This window comes from Camelus bactrianus, chromosome 12, assembly GCF_048773025.1.
Source record: "Camelus bactrianus isolate YW-2024 breed Bactrian camel chromosome 12, ASM4877302v1, whole genome shotgun sequence".
Lineage (NCBI taxonomy): Eukaryota > Metazoa > Chordata > Mammalia > Artiodactyla > Camelidae > Camelus > Camelus bactrianus.
The window spans coordinates 58,460,287-58,472,762 of record NC_133550.1 but is presented as its reverse complement, the minus strand read 5'-3'; the positions used below and the strand labels follow the sequence as shown (position 1 = coordinate 58,472,762).

At 47.9% G+C, this 12,476-nt stretch overlaps 1 protein-coding gene across 5 annotated transcripts in view; it reads left to right on the top strand.

Annotated features, from left to right (window-relative positions):
• Window positions 1-12,476, top strand: part of LARGE1 (LARGE xylosyl- and glucuronyltransferase 1) — a 491,734-nt gene that overhangs the window by 37,040 nt on the left and 442,218 nt on the right. The window contains exons 1-2 of one of the 5 annotated variants that reach the window (XM_074375450.1): window positions 5,276-5,426; window positions 9,619-9,735. The exons of 3 other annotated variants lie outside the window; for them this stretch is intronic. The gene's annotated coding sequence lies outside the window, so the exon portion shown is untranslated. Of the gene's footprint in view, window positions 1-5,270; window positions 5,427-9,618; window positions 9,736-12,476 lie in introns of those variants that run through there. One more of the 5 variants, XM_074375449.1, reaches the window with a different exon arrangement.

Sequence of the window (12,476 nt, the reverse complement as noted above, 5' to 3'; positions counted from 1 at the left end):
GCAGCTGTGAGATGATGTCTTTTGCTTCAGCTTAAACCTGGTTTGTTTTCCTGGCCATCCAGAAATGCTTTCATGGGCGTGTGGCTGGGCACACTTTGGAGTGCTTGATTAACCCAGCAATTAATAAGAGTGGAGAGGTGACAGTTGGTGTTACCAAGCTACAGTCAAAGTAACGCACTTGGCCTCTCTCCACACAAACAGATTGGTGGAGGAATCCACCCATGGGGAGGACCATAGGAATACAGAAGAGGGAAGCTGGTGGGGAAGAGGGACTCAGAACAAAAACCAGGGTGTCAAGATGGGGGGTTGGTTATTTCATTCAATCAACAGACATGTATTGAGTGATGCTTGTGTGCCTGATACTGTACCAGGAACTGAAGTGGACACGTGGATCAGGCATCACGTGTCCCATGATGAGGCACAGGCTGTCCTGGAGGTAACAGACCTGTAAGCAGTGGATTCTGACACTTCAGGGTAAGTACAAGGTAGATGGTGTCTAAAGTTCATGGGTGACGGAAGGAAGGAGTGATTGGTTTTATGAAAAGAGAGAGAGCCTTTTTGATTTCACAGAAAAGGTGGTCTTAGCCAGACCTTGCTGCAGGAAAGGGGCACTTGAGCACAGGGGACCACAGGAGCCTAAATGAAGGGGGAATCTGTCGTTACAGGGACTGGAACTGAATCCTAGCTCTGCCACCTCCTAGCTGAGTGACCGGGCAAGTCACGGAACATTCCTGTGAGTCGGTTTGATTGTCTGTAGAATGAACATAAAGAGTCCACGTCTCATGGGATGTTGGGATGATTTATTCTTAGTTCACATAAGGCACAGCATGCTTGGTTCAAAGTCACCTCTCCTGAATGTAATTTGGTGCAGCCACTATGGAAAACTATAGAGATTCTTTAAAAAACTAAAAATAGACTTACCCTGTGATCCAGCAATTCCATTCCTGGGCATATATCTGGAGAAAACTCTAATTTGAAAAAGATACATGCACCCCAATGTTCATAGCAGCACTATTGACAGTAGCCAAGACATGGAAACAACCTAATTGTCCATCAACAGATGAATGGATAAAGAAGATGTGGTGTGTATGTGTATGTGTATGTGTATGTGAATGTATATATATAATGGAGTACTACTCAGCCATAAAAAGGAATGAAATAATGCCATTTGCAGCAATATGGATGGACCTGGAGATTGTCATACTAAGTGAAATAAGCCAGAAAGAGAAAGAAAAATACCATGTGTTATCCCTTATATGTGGAATCTAAAAAAATGACACAAATGAACTTACTTACAAAACAGAAATAGACTCACAGACATAGAAAACACACTTGTGTTTACCAGGGGATAAAGGTGTGGGAGGGATAAACTGGGAGTTTGGAATTAGCAGGTACACACTACTATACATAAAATAGATAAGCAACAAGGACCTACTGTCTAGCACAGGGAACTGTACTTGATATCTTGTAGTTACCCATAATGAAAAAGAATATATTTATGTGTACAACTGAAACACTGTGCTGTACACCAGAGACTAAATGTGTGCTGTACACAGACACGTTGTAAATCGACTGTATTTCAATAAAAATAAATAAATAAATAAATAAATAAAAATTTGTTCGGATTCTCAAAACAAAAATACAAGGTGACCCCTCCTTGAGAGCCCTGAAGTACTGAGGAATCCCAGGTTCCTGGAGTGTGCCCTTCATAAGAAGGAGCGGAGACTGGAAATGTCATTTGGGGCCAGGTGTCAAAGGTGTTGGACTATCACACATCCTGATCTTATCTCTGCAAACGTTTACCTGCACCCCGTTTAAGCCTTGAGGTATCAAACAACTGTACCCTTTGAAACAGCCACCCACTGGTGGTCCTCGTGGCAGGTAGCTGAATGTTAGCTCTTCATTCTTTTCTGGGGTGGTAGCGTGGGGAGGCCACTGTTTTAAGGAGCAGACTTGGAGACAGGGGTGAATTAGTATCCAGTATTGGGAAGAGCTCAGCATTTAGCAAGACCTGGAGTCAGATTCTGACTCCACAGTTTGTAAGCCACACGCCCTTACACAAGTCACTTCATCACTTCTGGGTTTCGTCTCTACCTCCATGGAACTTGGTCTAAAATGTATTTACGTAGGAAACATTTATCTTAAGAACTGGGATGAAAATCCCTCTGAAAGAGGGAACTGCCTTTGTGTAGGAAGATACTTGGATAAGCTAGAACAGTGCTGCCCAGTAGAAATACAATACAGGGCACGTGCGTAAGGTTAAAGTTTCCGGTAGCGACATTAAAAAAAAAAAAGTAAAAAGAAATAGGTGAAGTTAATTTTAATCATCATAGGTCAGTCTAGGCAAAATGTATTAAAAAGATACTGAGATATTTTAATTCTTCGTTTCATGCCAAGTGTTTGAAATCTGGTATGTATTTTACATTTAGAGCACAATTCAGGTGTTCAGTAGCCACACGCGGTTGCGGACTACCTTCATGCACCCATGCTCAGAGACGACATGGCTCGCCTGGGTCTCAGGGCTTGAGAACAGATCTGTGACTCAGACCCGGAGCTGTAAAGCTCCAGACAGAGCCTGTGCTCTTGACCGTTCCCTGTGTTTTCTTCTAGAACGTGTCTAAAACCCCAAGGTTGGGATGTTGAGGTTGCGATTGCTGGACCGAGCAGTATCCTGGGGCGGGTGCCGTGATGCTACACCAGCTTTATCCCCAGGGCAGGCTCCCGGGCCCCGGGGCTGAAGGCCACACCGCACCTGCCAGAGGGACTTGGCTAACAGAGCCCATCCTGGGTGGGGCTGGGGGGCAGGCCCGGGGCTGGCCGTCCCCACTTGCTGCTGACAGATGCCCTCACGTGCTGGCGAGGGAAGCTTTCAACGAAACAGTCAGATGGGCTTTTTCCCCCAGAAGTGAACGTGCTCTGTGTGGCCAAGTGAGAGCTGAATGCGCTGGTCCGCCCTGAGGGCGGGGCTGGGGCTGCTGCCTGGAGCGCCTTGGACTTGAGCGCTTGTCTGCGCTGAGGACGGAGCCGGAGCGGGTCAGGCGGGGAATGCGGCTGGGAGGAGGGCAGCCTCTGCCCAGCCTGGAGGCCCCTTGGAATGGTTGGAGGTGGGTGGACATATGTGTATTTCAGGACAAGGAGCTTCTCTCTCTCTGTCGTGTGGCCTTCTGCCCCCACCCCCCCCCCCGGTCGAAAGGGACAGGTGGTGGCTGTCATTCTGTCACTGGCCCCAGCCACGGAGAGATTTGCCAGCAGTTCTGGAGTGGAGATCCCCCCCCGCAGCCTCTATGGCCCGAATGCAGCTTGACCCATAAAACGGCACACGGGCAGTTGCCGGAGCCTGGCTTTCTCTCCAGTATGACAGGAGTGGATAGCAGGCAGAAGTGTAAGCAGTTACACTGGGCTTGGTGCCTCTAGGACTGAAATTTAATTCAAAAAGACAAAATAAAATCACTGCTCTGCAGGGAATGTTTCTTATAAAACTAAAGCCAATATCATTATAATCCTAGCGAGTGAGTTGCTGAACAATTTACTCCTTGCCGGCCACTGGGCCTAATGTCAGAGACTGAATGGGGTAACTCTGGACCCAGACAATCTTGGGGTGAAGCCTGCATCTGCTGCTCAGCTGTGTGACCTTGGGCAAGTTACTCAACTTCTCTGTGCATCTGTGAAATGGGTTCACAACAGTCCCTACATCTTAGAGTTGTAGTATAATGGGTTAATGCATATAAAGCACTTAGCTCACTGTCTGACATGTTGAAATCTCAAGAAACATTCATATAATGATGACGATGAGGATGTGAACGGGGTCAGTCATAGGTGTTCTAGGCAGTTTTGTATTCTGAGTTGATAGACAAGGAACACAGACAGACACAGACACAGACACAGACAGCGTCAGTTCCTGGCCCCGGATTTCACAACCAGTAAGTTGCTGAGGTGGAATCTGAACCCAGAGCTGCCTGACGGAATGCTTTCCAGTGAATGGGTGGTAAACCTATTACTGGCTTACTCAGGATTTATTGCCTAGAGATTACATTTATTTCAGAACAACCCCCCTCCCCCCCAAAAAAAACCAGTTCTGGTAAAAACAGGACAAATGCTAATTATTTTATGACTCATTTAAAATAATAAACGTAGCTAATGTCCATTGAGTGCATTGCCCCATCCCAGCTGCTCCAGCTCCTTTGCCTTATTGTTCGGGTCACGTCCTTTGTGAAAAAGTTTGGAGGTCAGAGCAAATCCGATGTGCAGCTTTTCTCGCCAGGGCTGACGAACATTTGTGGTGGAGTCTTAGGAGCAGGGACGACCCGCTTTCTCGTCTGTGTCTGCGATCTGTGTCCTTAACGGGAAGAGTGCTTGTCACCCCAGCTGGTTGGGCCCTCCTGACCCTCCGTCCCTCTTGTGACCAGTCCTCGGTGTCCCTGTCGACTCTTAACAAAGGACCAAATCAGCAAGGAAAGATGAGGTTTCGGGTTTGACAAAGATGGGACGGCACAGTGCAGCCTGTGGAAATAATACACTATTTTTTTCATTTAAGTTCCCTGAGCAGAGGCGGGAAAACTGGACCAGAGAAGAGGCAGAAGGGAGGAGGGAGAGAGAGAAAAAAATAACAATGTGGTGGAGGGTAGGGGAGAAGTGTCAGCGTGGGAGGGTGAGAGGGGAGGGGATGGGGCAGGGGTGGAGGTGGAGGAGAGGGGAGGTGCGGGGTGACTTGCACTGGATTTTTGTGACATGTGAGGATGGGGCAGGACTAGTGGGAGGCAGATCCTAGGCCTGCTGGGAGGGGAGAGGGAGAGGAAGAGCGTGAGATGCAGCTATGGGAGAACGTGTGTAGAGAATGTGTGTGAACATGACACCTCGACAAGTTTTAGTGCCACCTGATGGAGCCCTGTGACGGGCAGGCGGAGGCCCACTGTTGGCCACGCAGCTGATCAGTGGCAAAGCTTCCTGGTCCCAGTTCAGTGCTCCCTGGCCCTGCCATGTCCCCTCGCAGGCCGGTGGGAGATGAGCTTGCTGAAGCTGGGCTGCTCTGTGGTTGGGTCTACAGGATTGCTTCCCGCATCCGAGCTCCCCAGGAATGCTGGTCTGGGTGCCGGAGCAGGGCACCGCCTGACACCCTTCAGAAAAGACCACACGATAAACTTCACCATGTCTCATTAGTCTGGGAACAGCACGAGCTCACGGGGGCGTGCCCCTATCGTGCGCTGCTCATGCCAGGGGTTAAAAAAAGAAATACTCCCTGTGATCCAAGGGCTTTTTGTGGGCAGGGCAGAAATAAGAAACCCACACCCAGAGTCCAGCCGTTTCAGGCGCTAGTTCGCCTGTCCCACTGAGGCTGGATTCTGGCGGCTCCAGGAGGTCATCGTGGCTGCCAGAGGCGGTCAGTTCCTCACACTCTTGGGGGGCGGCCTCCCGGTTGCAGGGCAGAGGTGAGTGGGCATGTTTTCTGTTCAGAGGATCAGATTTTAATGGAACAGACTTGTTTGTTTTCCCAGCGAGGCCAGTTCCATGGCTTTTTACCATGGCCCCAGATTCACTGCAAGACAGCCAGCTCCCAGTGTGAGCAGGGCCTGGCCTCCCTGTGTACGCACTTTGCATTTGGTCCCCATGTTCCAGGAGTACTTGTTTCACAGGTGTGGAAATTCAGGCCCAGGAATGTGGATGACTTGCCCAAAACTTCTATGCAGCTTTGGTGGTGGTGGTGGCAGCAGTGGTGGTGGTGATGATGGTAGTGATGGTGGTGATGGTGGTGATGATGTTGATGATGATGGTAATGATGGTGTTGATGATAGTGGTAATGATGATGGTGATGATGATGACGGTGATGATGGTAATGATGGTGAAGATGGTGGTAGTGATGGTGATGGTGAAGATGGTGGTGAAGATGGTGGTGATGATGGTGGTGATGATTATGGTGAAGATGGTGAAGATGGTGGTGATGGTGGTGAAGGTGGTGATGATGGTCATGATGATGGTGAAGATGATGGTGAAGATGGTAATGATGATGGTGATGATGGTGAAGATGGTGGTGAAGATGGTGATGATGGTGATGATGGTGAAGATGGTGGTAATGATGATGGTGATGATGGTGGTGATGATGGTGGTGAAGATGGTGGTAATAATGATGATAACAATGAAGAAGGAATAGGATAATCACTGCTGTTTGCCTAGGCAGCCTGTGAAATTCTGTGACAGTGAAGGCTGTGTTAGTAACAGCTGTGACTAATGTGTATTGTGTGTCTCCTCTGTGCTCTGCAAGGCCCTGAGCACCTCTGGTGCACTTGATCTGGGAACGATTCTGTAAGGCAGACGCTGTATGCTCCATTTACAGGGGAAGTGACAGAGGCTGGGTCACGTCAGAGCCTGCATGCTTTCTGCCAAGTCACATGCCACATGATGACCATGCCAGCTTGCTGTGTGTGGGGTGACCCTATGGGTGGGCGAGTGGCCAGCTGAAAATTGGTGATATGTCACTATTCTAGACCTTTCTTTGGCTCCCAGGAACCGTTGTCCCCACCTCCCTGACATACCTCCCACCACCCCATCCCCATCCCTTTTCCCAGAGCTGTTTTCTCCTCCTCTGTTGATACAGAAGTGGACTATTTCTATAGTCTAATGAGGGAAAGTGTTGCTGAATTAACACTAACCATCACTAGTTATCTATTAACTATGGTTATTCAAGGCTCTGACGCTAAAATAATATTTTCTGAAGGTAACCAATGACCTCTGTTCCCTTCATTATGGATTAGTCATCGTGAACACTGAATGTTGCTGCATATCCTGTAGGACACCTGTGGGTTCATGCAGTGAAAACAATCTAGTATTTTGGGGAAAAGTTGCAGAGAGAAGAAAACAAAGACGGGAAGAGGGAGGAAAGAAAGAGATGTGTGTGTGTGTGTGTGTGTGTGTGTGTTGGGGCATGGAGTTGGATTAGCCTAACAATAAGAAATAAGCTTGAAATTGAAGACGTAGTTCAGATGTCACCTGCCTTGAAGCCATGTGCTGTTTACCTGGGCAGATTTAGGCATCTGTCCTTGGTTCTCCAACAGCACCTCCAATGGCACCTCTGTTCTGACTTCAGATGTAAGATTTACCAAGATTTATGGCAATTTGACCATTTCCATGTCCTTCCTGGGCTGGGGCTGTGTCTTTTATGCTGCCTTTAGCTGACACAGTCCTGGCATATCGTAGGCACTCATTAAATGTTTACTGAAATAAGAAAAATAACAGTAATACATTTCTCCTGGTTGTACATAACATTGAAATAAAAGGAAACAGGTTCTCTTGAGGTTCTGGTATGCGTTGGAGTCCCTAGTGTATGCTGCTCCCAGAATAAAATTAGGCTTTTAAAAATTATGTCCTTGGAAAGTTTAAATATTAAAAAAATTAAACTATGTTTAAAATTTTTTTTTAAATGTTTACTGAAATGACTGAGTACCTAAGAGATTTGTAAGAGAGAAGCTTTATGTCACACTGCTTGCTTAGGATCCAGGTAACGTGGTTACTCCTTTCCTGATTTCTGTTGCCCATGTGGGCTTGGGTCAGTCTTATTTGCTAAAATGAACTAATTTAAATTTAATTTGAGCTAATGCAGTCTGTGCAAGCCACTGCTCATTTGGTTAATTTGTTTGTGTCGTCAAATAAGCAGTTGAAGGGCCAGCCAGTATGGAGCTTTCTATTGGGCAGGTGAAGAGAGAAGGATGTGGGCTTTGAAACCAGAGCACCTGAGTTCAAGTCCAGATTCAATACTCTTCTGTATCTGCACAGATTCTGGGCCTGGGTTTGAATCCTGACTACCTCTTATAAGCTGTGTGACCTTAGGCAAATTACCTACCTTTCTGTGCCTTACTCTCTTCTTCATTAAAGTGGGAATGCTTCCTGGGGTTGATGTAGGCTTAGGGTCTTTGTGGGGATTAAGTGAGTTACTACATGTAAAGCATTTAGACTGTATTGGCATTTGTTATTGGCATTATTTGCTTTTAATTAAACTTCCATGTTCTTATGTGTTAAACCTGACTTTTTAGTACCCAGTCTTCATAGAATTACGATGAGGATTGTATTCGTTTCCTGTGGCTGCTGTAACAAAAGAGTATAAACTAGGTGGCCCCGAACGAGAAATTGATTGTCTCACATTTTGGGAGGTTGAAGTCTGAAATCAAGGTGTATCGCCAGGCCATCCTCCCTCTGAAAGCTGTGGGGTAATCCTCCTTGCCTCTTCTAGCTTCTCATGGTTTGCTGGCAATCTTTGGCATTCCTTGGCTTGTAGACCCATCACTCCAATCCTCTGTCGTCACATGGCGTTCTCCCTGTGGCTCTGTCATCACGTGGCCATCTTTTAATAGGGACGTCAGTCCTATTGGATTCAAGGTCCATCCTGCTTTGTATGATCTCATCTTAATTACAACTGCAATGTCCCTGTTTCCAAATTAGGTTGGTCCCACTGGGGTGAGGACTTCAACATACCTGTTTTGAGGAGACACAAGTTAGCCTGTAGCAAGGATGAAATGGGAGAACCCACTTGGGGCAGGGTGTTGGGGGTAGAGCCTGGAACAAAACAGTGTCAGTAAATGTTAGCCGTGCCTGTTGTTCTTGTGACCCTGTCCTCGTTATCATGATGCCTGCCCTTTGCTGGGTGGCCTTGGGCAGTTCTCCGGACATCTCTGAACCTCAGTTTTCCATATACTGACCGTGAACGGTGTGTCCCCTTGCAGGCGAAAGAGGTACTTGACCTCCCTGGTCTGCATTGTCTCGTCTCTGAAATTGGGAGGAAGGGACCGCCTACCCAGCAGGAAGTGAGGCTGAGCGTGTGCTGGTGGCCCAGGCACACGGGGCCTCCTGTGCTCGTCACCCCTCCTTTCCTGTTGGTGCTTCGTAGCTCGGTGAGGACGAGCCTGTGTAGGGGCCCTGCACAATAGAGAAGGCTCCTGTTCCCCTTACCACAGAGTCCGAGTGGCTCAGAGTCATGTCTGGTTGAGGCGTGAGCAGGTTTGGATTTTCCGGATCCCCCTGTTGCTTTGCAGTCAGGATTGGAAAAAAAATACTGTTTTTCCATCTGGGAGCCAAGCAGATTTGCTCCCGAGAAGCCCGGATATCTGTGGAAGCAGTCCTAATTTTAGCCTTGTTGCACTTGATGCCAACCCCGAGAGTGCGGTGTTGGGTCAGGGCCCAGGGAATGGGGACGGTGAGCAGCCTGAAAGGGTCAGAACCAGCGCCAGGTAGCCAAGTGACTAGCGAGAGACGGGAGGGCGGAGAAATCTGAGTGGTTACAGACGGGCTGGGACTTTCCTCCAAGGAGAAAATGGGTCCGTAGAAGGGGGCCTGGAGGGATTTGCATGAATCAAAATGTGGTATTCTGAACTGAGGGCTCTCCCTCCCCTCTCCCCACCCCCCCCACTCCCTGTCCACATCCTGTTCATCTTCAGGTGAGTTCGAGACCTTAATTTCAGCTTCTTACTTTAAGAATCAGCCACTTCTGCCCTGAATTCCCATCATCTTTCGTAACTCCATGGACGCACTTATGGCCGCCCATTTAGTTTTGAGGTGAACCCACGTCCTTGCTGTCCCCCATTTGTTTCTGAGTCCCTCAAGGTCAGCTGTGGCCACTGTCTTGTCTGTATGCAGAGCCTGCCGTGGAGTGGACATGCAGAAAACGTGTAATGATCCCGAGTCGACATGTCTGGTGATCTCTGCTTAACCGAACCAGGGGCTGGGCTGCTACTAGAAAGGGGTATTCAACGAGTGAGTATTGTGCAGTGTCCAGACGCACTTTGGATGGGAATGGAAGTTGCCTGTAATTCTGCTCAGGACATGTTGGGGAGGACCACAGCAAGCCGCGGCCGTGGGGGTGACAGAAGGAATTGACACAGACTGGTCTTGGCCGTGCAAGGAGCATCACTCCCCTCGTGTGTCAGCCCCGCCCTCCCGGCCAGGTCAGCCCCTAGCAGAAATCAGCACAGAGTATCAAACACAGGAAGAACCTTAGGTATCATCCACATTTGTGTGTTTTGAGATGTGATTTTCAAGACAAGCGTTTTTTACACGAATACTTGGTTGGTTATTTGTTTTAATGTGTGAGATCTGTTAAAAGCACGTGTCCTGGTCCTCATGTAACCATTTGGCAGGAAGTCTTACATGGATGGCGGAGGTTGCTGGTACAAATTCTTGTACTGAATGTCCATATGCCCTGTGTCCTTTTCAGTAGGATGAAAAGCGAGGTGGTTGTAAAATTGGGAAGGTAACTGTGCAAGAGATTCCAGGGTGGGTCGCCCGGACCCAGTCCGGCCCCCTCCTTGGAGTGGTAAGGAGATGGGCAAGACCCAGGTAGACCAGATGGCTCTGGTAGATAGTGCCAGAACTGGGACCTTGGACATCTCCTCCTCTTGTCTGCCCACCTTGGCGTGCTAGACAGAATGTAAACTAGTTCCTGCCAAGTACAAGTTATCTCATTTAATCCCACTAACAATATTGTGAAGCAAACCCTACTTCCCCTTACTACACAGCAAGGCTGAGACTGAAGGGGTGGAAATGACTTGCTGAGGCCTGTCCGCTCGTCCAGTGATTCAACATGTCTCCTCCCACGGCATTTAGCTGTGTCAGGGAGCTGCAAACCTACCCAAGGGAGCTTTAGAGTTTGGGAATAGAAGCACATACAGAGGCGTGGTGCCATCTGCCTCCTCCTGGGAGAGCGCTGCCCACTGAGTCGGAGAACTGGGGCTGCATCCAGGCTAAGCTGCTCGGGCCAGCAGGCGTGTCGGAGGGCTGGGTAGGAGCTGTCTGGGCAGTGGGATGCCTCCCTCTTGGGCATTTCCGTGTCCAGGGCCAGTGAAATGCTGTTGGCCCAGGGGGAGAGGTGGATGCCAGCTCGTCTGTGGGTTCTGTTCTCCCCCTGGGCACTACAGAGGAGAGTGAGCTGGCCCTGCTGACCCGGTGAGTCAGAGCACAGCCCAGAATAGAAGCTGGAGGGCATGCCTGTGAAGGCTATCTCTACCCAAGTCCTTAGGGTTTTAAGATTCATGTTAAAGATGATTAAGCCTTTCTACATAACACTGCTTGCCAACTGCTTTGGGATCATTTGTTAGTGTTGCCTGGCAACAGCTCTCTGAGCTAGCCACACCCACCGTAGGGTAATTCACTCAATCACCCAGGGCCCAGCTCCCTACTTAAGCATTTATGGGCCCTCTACCAGCCCCCTCCCTCCATTCATTCATTCATTCACTTTTATTAGGCACCCCCTTCATAGTTAGTTTTGTATTTGACAACATTCCCTTTTCATTGCTGGGGGTATTTAACAGGTGGTAAAAACCGGAAATGTTACTATTCCTGGTCTTTCAGCATAATCACTTATTAAACATTTATTGAGATTGTGAGCTCCATGAGGGCAGGGCCTTTGTTCATCTCTGTCTCCAGTGCCTAAAAGAAGGCCTAGCGTATAGTAGGTGCTCCATGAACAGTTGTTGAAAAAACAAGTGAACTCAGTGTCTGCTATGTGTTTGGCCCCGTGGGATGTGCTTTGCATAAAAATCTTTCTAATTCTCCCAACAGCCCATTCTGCACTGTACCTGTGTCTGCCCCCCATTGTAGGGTACCAGCTGGTGAGTGTTTACCATTATTGTAAGCACTTGCATAGCAGATAATCCTCATCATGAGTGAATGATGTAGTTCTTATTATCCCCATTTTACAGATGAGGGAATGAGGCACAGAGAGGTTAGATAATTTCCCTAAGGTCACACAGACTCTGTAGCTTCAAGCCATTTTTCTTTACCTCTGTGCCATCACTGTCTGGTAGAACTTTGTGCAGGATGGAACTCCTCTATATCTGCTCTGTCCACTAGCCACCAGCCACAGGTAGTTACTGAGCACTTGAAATGTGTTCGTGGGACTCAGGAACTGGCTTTTTCATTAAATTTTAATTAAAGTTAAATAGCCACCTGTGGCCAGCGACTACCGTGTTGGACAGCACACCATCTCTAAATAATAATGATCACATCCTGCTTTTATTGAGTGCTTTCTATAATGCTGAAAAATTGTAAACACTTTACCTATAGTCTGTGGTTTAAATTAATCCTCACAACCGCAAATGAATTAATGGTGGTCAGAAGTTAAGTACCTCTTCCCACCTCCAAATTTTACAGCAGGAACGTGGTGTAGCTGGATTCTAGCCCAGGGGGAGCTCTGCCTGACCCCAGAATTTTAAATGATCTCCTTGTTTTTCTCCCAGGTTTCCATGTGATTAGCAACGTGGACTGCCATGAAAAATAGGATTTCATTGTTCTAAGTGGTTTTTAGCCCCAAACTCAATACTTCCCACTGCGCTTCTTGGTAAAGGGGTCAACCCACATGCAGGCTTGCGAACTCACTCTTCTCGCCAAATGACTCATTTAGGTTGAAAACATTTATATACTTGAAATGGAATTATGCCAATGTCACTCTGAAAGGAAACAAAAAACAAAAAAACAAAAAAACAAGGTGCCAGTATTCC